Source organism: Dreissena polymorpha, chromosome 1 (assembly GCF_020536995.1).
Source record: "Dreissena polymorpha isolate Duluth1 chromosome 1, UMN_Dpol_1.0, whole genome shotgun sequence".
Classification (NCBI taxonomy): domain Eukaryota; kingdom Metazoa; phylum Mollusca; class Bivalvia; order Myida; family Dreissenidae; genus Dreissena; species Dreissena polymorpha.
In genome coordinates this window covers 177,641,704-177,651,703 of record NC_068355.1, presented here as the reverse complement: position 1 = coordinate 177,651,703, position 10,000 = coordinate 177,641,704, and positions in this window count along the sequence as shown.

The following is a 10,000-nucleotide window of genomic DNA, read 5'->3' as shown; positions in this document are numbered from 1 at the left end:
TATTATTAGTTTTGAAAAATGTTGTTTTGTTTTCGCAAATAGCACGATACTAGACCTTGTCTGAAAAGTAAAGTAACAATCCTTATAACTGCGAGTTTATGAAAATTGAGTCGTAACGTTATTATGGAGTTCTTCACTAGGTTTTATATTTTGGGGTCAGCGTGTCATTTGTATACTGCAAATCAATGAAACAATTGAATATCAATGCACAACATTAAATGCTGACTTGGCTAATAGCTTGCAATCTTTATCTGAAAATCACATGTTATAGAAAAGGACACCTTGATTTTATCATCCCACGTTCTATAAATTGAATATCTTAAACACAGATACTATTTGAATTATCTTGATCGCATGATGTAAAATCACCTGATATGCATATACAGGTTAAATGCTCGGACGTCAATAACACGTGTTTGGGGTTTTATCCGTCTTTATCTTGATAATGTCTATTGACGAGTGTTTACATCATTTATTTATCTCGAACTAAGATAGTTGCAATATAGATTGACATTTTATCAGCCAAGATGCATATTCAATATAAAGCAATCTTCGGACTATGAGTTTTCATACTCTGCATTGATTGTAGGGCATATGTAAACAGTACCAATTACAATAAAGTGCCAGTAAATGTCTTAATAAGATCATACGTTTAGTCATACCATAGTAAAACACCTAACGATCCTTAAACAATATATGTGAATAAAAAAAGTTCAAATACAAATAAGAAGAGAAGTTCTGAATAACTCAAACTCAATTAAACGCCAGTAAACAAGATTGATCACATATAACTTAGAGTCAATAAATATAAGTCTTCAAGTAATGATGTTGCACCTCTAGATTTACAATAAACTATTATTAATAATCTTGAAGTTCAAGCTAGTCTTTATGACAAAGGTGATGATTGTGGTTCATTTTGTGTTATTTTTATTTTTTGGAAGGTACTGTCCAACAATTGATACCAATAAATCCATAATAAGCGCAACCCTAGGTTGAAAATAGTTTTATTTTTTAGCGCTATATATACTTATTTATTCAACATGTTATAACACAGCTGTTTATGTGTGCCATACATGTGTGTGTATTGTCTTTATATTATAACTTTATTGTGAGATATACATACATATGTGGTTCACAATTATTGTGCAAATTGCGACAATTTTGATGCAAATGTACAATATTTCAAATCTAAAGAAGAATAAATTGTATCTTTTAAACATTCTTGACAACAAAGCTTGCAACCCGAAAAATGTCCCCTCATCCAAGCGTTTGTGACGGATAAGGGTCATTATTAGAAGTAAAGCCGGAGGCTGAGCATGTATCAATAGCATGTCTGTCAGACGCTGCGCATACGGCCCGCAATTATAAAGATCCGGAAAATACACCATGCACTACGCTCCGCACAGTACACATCGAAGAACCCGGATAATCATTGTTTAAAAGTTATTTGTTGTCAGTAAATGTCAACCTGGGAGGGTGAAAAAGAAGAATAACACTTCCATATGACCCTTATACAACAACAGGGGTGGGTTGATACATGCTCAGCCTCCGGCTTTACTTCTAATAATGAACCTCATCCGTCACAAACGCTTGGATGAGGGGACATTATTTTCCGTAAAGCCTTTGGCTTTACATGTATCAATAGCATCTTTAAAGACTGACAACAAATCTAGCAGGACACAGATATAAAACCAATTCTTAAGTTCCTTTCCTGTCTAGATTGTATTATTTCAACATGTTAACAAAATAATACACAATAGGTATACAATATGATAATAGGCATTCCATACCCCAACCATATATGACAGAATACAAACGTAATAGAAAAACATTTGTGACTGTTCATACAAACACCTGAAACGTCAACAAATGAAAACAATACGGTTAAATAAACCTTCACTTTGTATATGTATACATGTATATTTTAACATATTACATATGAAAAAACACTAAGTTTAATGATACAATTAAACCTGCGAAAAATCTGCCTGAACAAATGGTACATCAGACCTTTCAACAATGTCTCTATAATAAAACTTGTAGAAATTGGAATCAGTATTCCACCCTGCCGTTTTAAGGATATTATTAATGGAACAATTTCCTTTAACTGCAGCAGAAACTGCTGCTGATCTGAATGAATGTGGCTTAAAAATAGCCACATCAATACCTGACATAACTAAAACATCCTTCAACCATCGTGCAATAGTACTTGTAGACACTTCTTTATAAGAAACATAAGACACAAACAACTGAGATGAAAGTCTAAGATGCTTAGTTCTTTTCATATAATGAATTAAGGTATGAAACACACATATACTTTCTTCCTGAAAGTGCTGCAATTTTAAATAAAAACTTTGTTTTTTACCCACTGGCGTAGTTTTCAACAAATTTTTGAAATAAAACACCGCTTCACAAGTAGTATAATCAATTTTAACACAATCAATATTCAAGGACACAATAGTTTGTGCACGAGGGGCAGCAGCCAAAGCCACCAAACCAACTAACTTTAGCGTTAATGTTTTCAAAAATAACTTTTTCAAAGGCATAAGCGACTTTAATAGTTGCAAAACACAAGACACGTCCCATGTAAATTTGTACCTTGGAACCACAGGTTTCATAATAGCTACACCTCTCATAAACCTACTAATTAATGTTGGAGATTCACACCATTTATTGCCTAAAATATTTAAAGTCTGCAAAAGCATTGCTTTATGTGTGTTCAGCACTGAATAAGACTTATTGTTTTTTAACAGGTAAAATAAATAAGCTATTATCTGCGTCTCAGAGGTTTTAATGGGATTTTTACCTCGTTCTTGATTCCAAATACACCACTTACGCCATGACAAACTATACTGTTTTTCTGTTCCTGATTTCCATGAGTTATAAGGATAACTGAGACTGCTCCTGAAGGAACTCCTTGCACAAGCAAATGTCGGCTGATAGCTGCACTGCGACCAAGTCCATACTTTTGGATAGTGGATGTGATGTTCCATCCTCTGGGTCGGTCAACAAATCCTTGTGACGAGGTAATCTAACAGGAAATAATATCAATAAATCAATAACATTGAGAACTGAGAACCGTTTATATTTAGTAGTTACGACGAATCAACGACTCGACAGTGTTTTTTTTCACTTATAGGGGAATGGTGGCGGGGCCCGTCCAAAGGGGAAAAAATTCGTCGTTTTTTAGGAAAAGGGGAAAATTAAAAATTCACTTGTTTATATGTAATGATATTTATTGTATTAATACACATTTTTGTATGAAAATAATATTCACAGCTGAATGTCTTTGTCCTTTTCCTTTAAATGAAATAAAAATCAATGATTTTTTCAAAATTAGTTTCAGACAGTCAGCCTTCATGCACAGTCCCAGTTTTCTTAGCCATTTTGAGTCTAATCAGGATCTCTTAAATCGATAAAATGGCAAATTTGAGCATTTTTTATCAATAAAATGGACCTACATGTATTTGGAATGATTTTATCAACAAATATTGACACAATATAGATACAGCAGGCCTTTTCCTGGCCATTTTGGGAGAAAAATGCAGTTAATGCGGAAAGTCCACTGATTTGAAAAACCAACTGAATATAACTCTTTATAATAAATCAAAATAATATAAATTATAGTTATATACTTTGTTAGTTGTTTATGAAATAAATTTGAGATATATTTATCATGATTATGAGACAGTTCTTTCTAAAAAAAACAAAACATTTGGGAACCAAAATTGAGATCTCCATACTGGAATAATCAATATAGCTCGTTTATCATTATCTTGTACTAGTTTGTTCAGTACCTTACCAATTAAGGCAAATGGCGGAAACAAATATGGTTCAAAATCTGACCATGAAATTAAAAAAGCATCATTGAAATAAGCTTGAGGTTCAGGAACCCAAGAAACAAACTTATTACATTTACAATTAAGGCTTGATGCAAAGAGATCAATATCAGGTATAAAATACTCTGAACAAATTCTTTCAAAAATCTCTTGTTTCAACATCCATTCTGATGATTTATTTAAATATCGAGAATAAAAATCAGCAACATTATTCTCTGATCTTTTCACATAGGCAGCTGAAAGATAATTATTATTTTTTAAACACCACTACCAAATTTCTGCTGCTAAACCATCCATTTTTTGATAAGTCATTCCTCCCATATCATTAACATAGGTCACTGCAGATACATTATCAGAAAAAACTCTTATATGACAATCATTGGTTTTATCATATAATGACTGTAACCCAAGAAAAATCGCTTTAAGCTCCAAAAAATTAATATGATATTCGGAATCTTTTTTCGTCCATTCAGCATTAACAAATCTACCAGATTCGTTGTCAACACAACTCCAACCTAATAAAGATGCATCAGTTTGACAAATGAAACTGACTTTCTTAGGTCTAATCCTTTTACCATTTTTACAATTAACATTCCCAATCCACCAATGCAAGTCTTGAATAACTCTCCCATTTAACATTATTTCATTATCAAAACTGTTATTATTTCCAAGTCCTTCTAATTTTAAACGTTCCAGTTGTCTATAATGCAAAGGAGCCTCTAGAACTGCATAAAAAGCATTAACTAAAAGACCTATAAACGATGACAGGTCTCTAACTATTACTCTATACTAGACAAAAGTCTTCGAGCTTTAAGAATAATTTTTTCTATTTTCTCCTCTGTAAGGAATATCATAAACTGAACGGAATCTATTATAAAACCAAAGAACACAATCCTTTGTGTTGGCACTAGAACTGACTTAGTGGGATTTACCACATAACCAAGAGACTGTAATGTGGAACAAATTGTTTCAGCATTCTGTAAACATATATGTCTGTCTAAACTCATATTAATAGAATCATCAATATAGTAAGCACATCTAATACTTTGGGACCTAAACCATGCATAAACTGGTTTTAACAACTTTGTAAATACTCTGGGTGCTGCACTATACCCAAACGGCAGGCAAACAAATGCATATAAAACTCCTTTCCATGTAAATTTCAAATACTTTTGATAATCTGGATGAATAGGAACCGAAAAATAAGCATCTTGTAAATCCACAGAACAAAAGAAATCATTTTCTTGAATTAATTCAAGCACTATCTTAAAATGCTCTTGTTTAAAATGTTCATAATGAACAAAATTATTTAACCTTTTGAGGTTTATAATTGGTCTAAATTTTCCATTAGGTTTTTTGACCACAAATATATTTGAAATAAACTGGTCTGGCTCCCACTCAGAACCGACAATAGCTCCTTTTTTCAATAAATCATCCACCTCTTGATCAATAATCTGAATTTCTGATTCATTAAAAGAGATTTCATTTGGAATAACTGTTTGAAAAGGTTTTGACTCAAATTCCAGGACATAGCCTTTTATATTATTCAAAATCCATTGATCACTGGTAAAAAATTCCCAGGACTTATAACAGTGTTTGAGTCTACCTACCGCTCCTAATTGCCCTCGTTTGGGGCTGATACAGTTGCCGAGGGTTTTAAACCTTTACCGCCTCTAGGTCCTCCTCTCATGGGTCCTCTAAATCCTCGAGGATTGAAGGCAGGTGCCTGTCCATATGGCATGTATCTTACATTGCCACGACCTCTATTGAAATTACGTGGAAACCTTCCACGGAATCCTCCCCTCGGAAAGAAATTGGGCTGAAAACTTTGCTGCGGTCTCATCTTTCCAAGATTAAGACTGGTCTCGCAATTCTTCACTTCCTTGGCAATGTCGTCCCCAAACAGTTGGGTTGTCACAGGCATGTTTATGCTACACAAATTTTTGTTTTTCTGGTCTAGATTAGGTTTAAGAAGATATCGCGTACGGACACTCAAATTGAACTGGGCTTGACCCAATAATGTCAGAGAGTCCGAGATTAACTCTTTAGCCTCTTCATTGGTCATCAATGACTGCTTAAGCACTTGGACCAATTTCAGAATTGGGACTATGCCTGATGAAAGTAGTGATTGTATGTCTTGGAAAAGACGATCATAAGTACGTGTTCTTTTGTCTAAAATTTTCCATATCTCATTGTTAACAGTGGGAGGATTTAATTTCTCACAATTTTCAGGAACATGATACTTCTCTGAAACAGATTCAATGTCACACTGTGATGTACAAGCCACACTAATTAAGTCAGCCAAAGATTGTGTAATAGCTGGTCCTTTAACTTTTGTTTTAATCTTGGGCAATTTCCAGTCTGATCGATCTTCAACCTGATCAGAATCGTCAAAAAGACTATTTTTCAACTTAGATGTCATGTTATTGCTAGAGTCTTGGGCATATTTTCGTGCACCTATAGAATCATTTGCATCTGAATTTGTAAATTCATTTTCATTTTCAACCTCTATTCTCAAATTTGGGGCATTCTGGGGGTCAAAACCCTCAAAGTCATCACACACTTCCTCTACTGGCATATCAAAAATGCCCAGCTTTTTTCTCAGTACATCAATATCATTGGCAGACAAATTATCTAAATCAAATAAGCCTATACTTGTTGACTTAGGGGTTGTTTTCTTTGTGGCTTTTTGCTTTCCCTTTGTCTGTTTTGAGTCATTTTTAGAATTATTATTTACGTCAGTTCGTGTCAAACTTTTATGTACTCGCTTAACAACCGATTTAAGCTTTCGTTGTTGGCACTGTTTTGGTTCGGCGCTATCTGCCTCGAACCCCGAAAACTCACCTTCGCTTTCCGAAGATGAGAACAGAACATTTGCAGTGTACTCGAGAACTTCGTTCTCGGACTGGCTCATTTTAACTTTAACCAGAGTTACAATTAACAAATAAATAACAGCAAAGAACTGTAAAAACGGAAACTTTCTGTAATAATAAAATCAACAAATACCTGGACTACGTCCTAGGTGGAGCCAATATAATTTAAAAAAAATATCGGGCCATGTGAAACTCACCGATAAAATCGTGCTCTCGCTTCAAGCGCCGAAAAGACAATGACTATCCGGGTTCTTCGATGTGTACTGTGCGGAGCGTAGTGCATGGTGTATTTTCCGGATCTTTATAATTGCGGGCCGTATGCGCAGCGTCTGACAGACATGCTATTGATACATGTAAAGCCAAAGGCTTTACGGAAAATAATGTTTGTTTTCATTAGTCTCCGAGTGCAAATACCTTGATTTTCAATAAAAATTGTATACACAATTACGCAGCCGCCATTTTGGAAAAAAAATGGCTGCCATGTTATTATTTTTGGTGGCAAACAGGTTTTTTGGAAAGAGCACATATTAAGGTACATTCATGGAGAATTTGGTGCTTGCTAATTAAGTTTGCAAGATTTTGCTGATAAATGAACCTAAATCCCCAAGCTATGATTTTGCGAGAAGAGAATTGATTATTGGTGACTCTGTATTAGATCATCCTGACATCATTAGTTATTAAACGATAATATTCTGAACCCATTCACTAAAACGATGATTAACATGCATAACAAGTGCATAATTCTGTGTCACCTTAAAACGTATTTAAGTGGCTAAGTCACACTAATCTGATAAGATTAACTCTTTTATGTATGTAACAAGTCAATTATGATTCTGAATATGCCACATTCTAGGGATCACATGCTTTAAAACATTTAAATAGCCAAACAACTACTTATAACTTGTTATATTCTGAAAAGACTTTTTACTTAGGTTTTATTAAATGATGCGTAATGATGTAAATTCATAGGGATTCTCTACAACAGTTGTTTAAATTTGAATCCAGCGATAAAAACTGGTCTCAAAACATGTCACATATTAAATTGTACAACAAAATGACTGTTGAAGTCTTCTCTTATTTGGTACTCTCCTTGCATCTTGTATTTTGGTGTTCTACCCTGGGGGTCACATTGTACATGGAATCTGTTTTCTGTATTATCTGTGGTTCTAAACTGGTCATTGGTAAACCTGATTCTGTGCTACAAATATAAGTTTCTTCATATGTATAAACAATTAATATTATAAAGAACATATTTAATTATCCCCACGCTTTTTGAAAAAAAGGTGGGGATATTGTGGTTATCTCCGCCGTCCGTCCGTCTGTCTGTCTGTCCGTCCGTCCTGGCCACTATCTCCTCCTACACTAAAAGCACTAGAATCTTGAAACTTACACACATGGTAGCTATGAGCATATGTGTGACCCTGCACTATTTGGAATTTTGATCTGACCCCTGGGTCAAAAGTTATAGCGGTTGGGGTGGGGCCGCGTCAGAAATTATCACTCATTTTTTTAGGTTATTTTACATTTACTTCTTTATTTCTACACCGATTCACTTCAAATTGATACTGGACCTCTCTTATGACAATACGGTCAATCTCAACCATGCATGGCCCCATTCCCAACCCTGGGGAGCCCCGCCCACATAGGCCACACCCACCAAAAATTTCCATTTACTATAATTTTTTCATTTCTACACGGATTCACTTCAAATTGATACTGAACTTCTCTTATGACATTAGGGTCAATCTCAACTATGCATGGCCCCAATCCCAACCCTGGGGCGCCCGCCCACATAGGCCACACCCACCAAAAAATTCCATTTACTATATTTTTTTCATTTCTACACGGATTCACTTCTAATTGATACTGAACTTCTCTTATGACATTAGGGTCAATCTCAACTATGCATGGCCCCATAACCAACCCTGGGGCCCCGCCTTCATAGACCACACCCACCCCAAATTGCCTTTACTATAATTTCTTCATTTCTACACCGATTCACTTCATATTGATATTGAACTTCTCTTATGACAATACAGTCAATCTCAACTATGCATGGCCCCATTACCAACCCTGGGGCGCCCCGCCCACATAGACCACACCCACCCAAAATTGCCTTTTACTATAATTTCTTCATTTCTACACCGATTCACTTCAAATTGATACTGAACCTCTCTTATGACAATACGGTCAATCTCAACTATGCATGGCCCCATTACCAACCCTGGGGCCCCGCCCACATAGACCACACCCACCCAAAATTGCCTTTTACTATAACTTCTTCATTTCTACACCAATTCACTTGTAATTGATGATGAACTTCTCTTATGACAATACGGTCAATCTCAGCTATGCATGGCCCCATTACCAACCCTGGGGCACACCAAGGTCAAACATTCGGCGTGGGGATACGCGTCGGCCTCTGCCGCGCCATTTCTAGTTATTGTAGTAATTAATTATTAATGTATAACCATAAAACTGTTTCATTTTAACAAATCTGCTGAGAATTATACATGTTCCGACAATGTGCATGCATTTTGTATATGACTGCATTTTATACTGTATAACATAATGTTTGACGCAATTTTATTAAACTCTGATGTCTTTAATGTTTTGGCATCGCTTCTTTTATATGTTTTGATTACTTTCGTAAGCAAAAAATGTGAAACAAAACAAAACACAAATGAACAACTACAAATAATTGTTTAAAAAAGTGAAAGTAAATTTGCATGTGATTTTATAAGCTCAGCCGTTTTCGAAGAATACCACAGGTATTGTCATACCCAGCTTGTCCGCCGTCCGCATCATACCTAAACCTTAACATGGGCTCTAAAATCAAAGTGCTTCCACTTACAACTTTGAATCTTCATAATGTAGTTGCATCTTCAGGATGAGTTCTACACCCCACACCGATTTTTGGGTCACAAGGTCAAAGGTTAAGGTCAATTTGACCTCTAATATAAAACTTTAAAATAGGCTCTAAAATCAGATGCTTCAACCTATGAAGATGCACCACACCCATTTTTGTGTCAATTTGTAAAATGTCACTGTGAATCACGGTTATTCATTTACTTTCATTTTTTCAAAACTGCACCCACAGCCGAGCGTAACTCTGCCCGCTATGCGGTGCTCTTGTTTTATCCCTTAGGGTTAGGGTTAGGGTTAGGGTTAGGGTTTAGGGTTAGGGTTAGGGTTAGGGTTAGGGTTAGGGTTAGGGGTTAGGGTTAGGGTTAGGGTTAGGGTTAGGGTTAGGGGTTAGGGTTAGGGTTAGGGTTAGGGTTAGGGTTA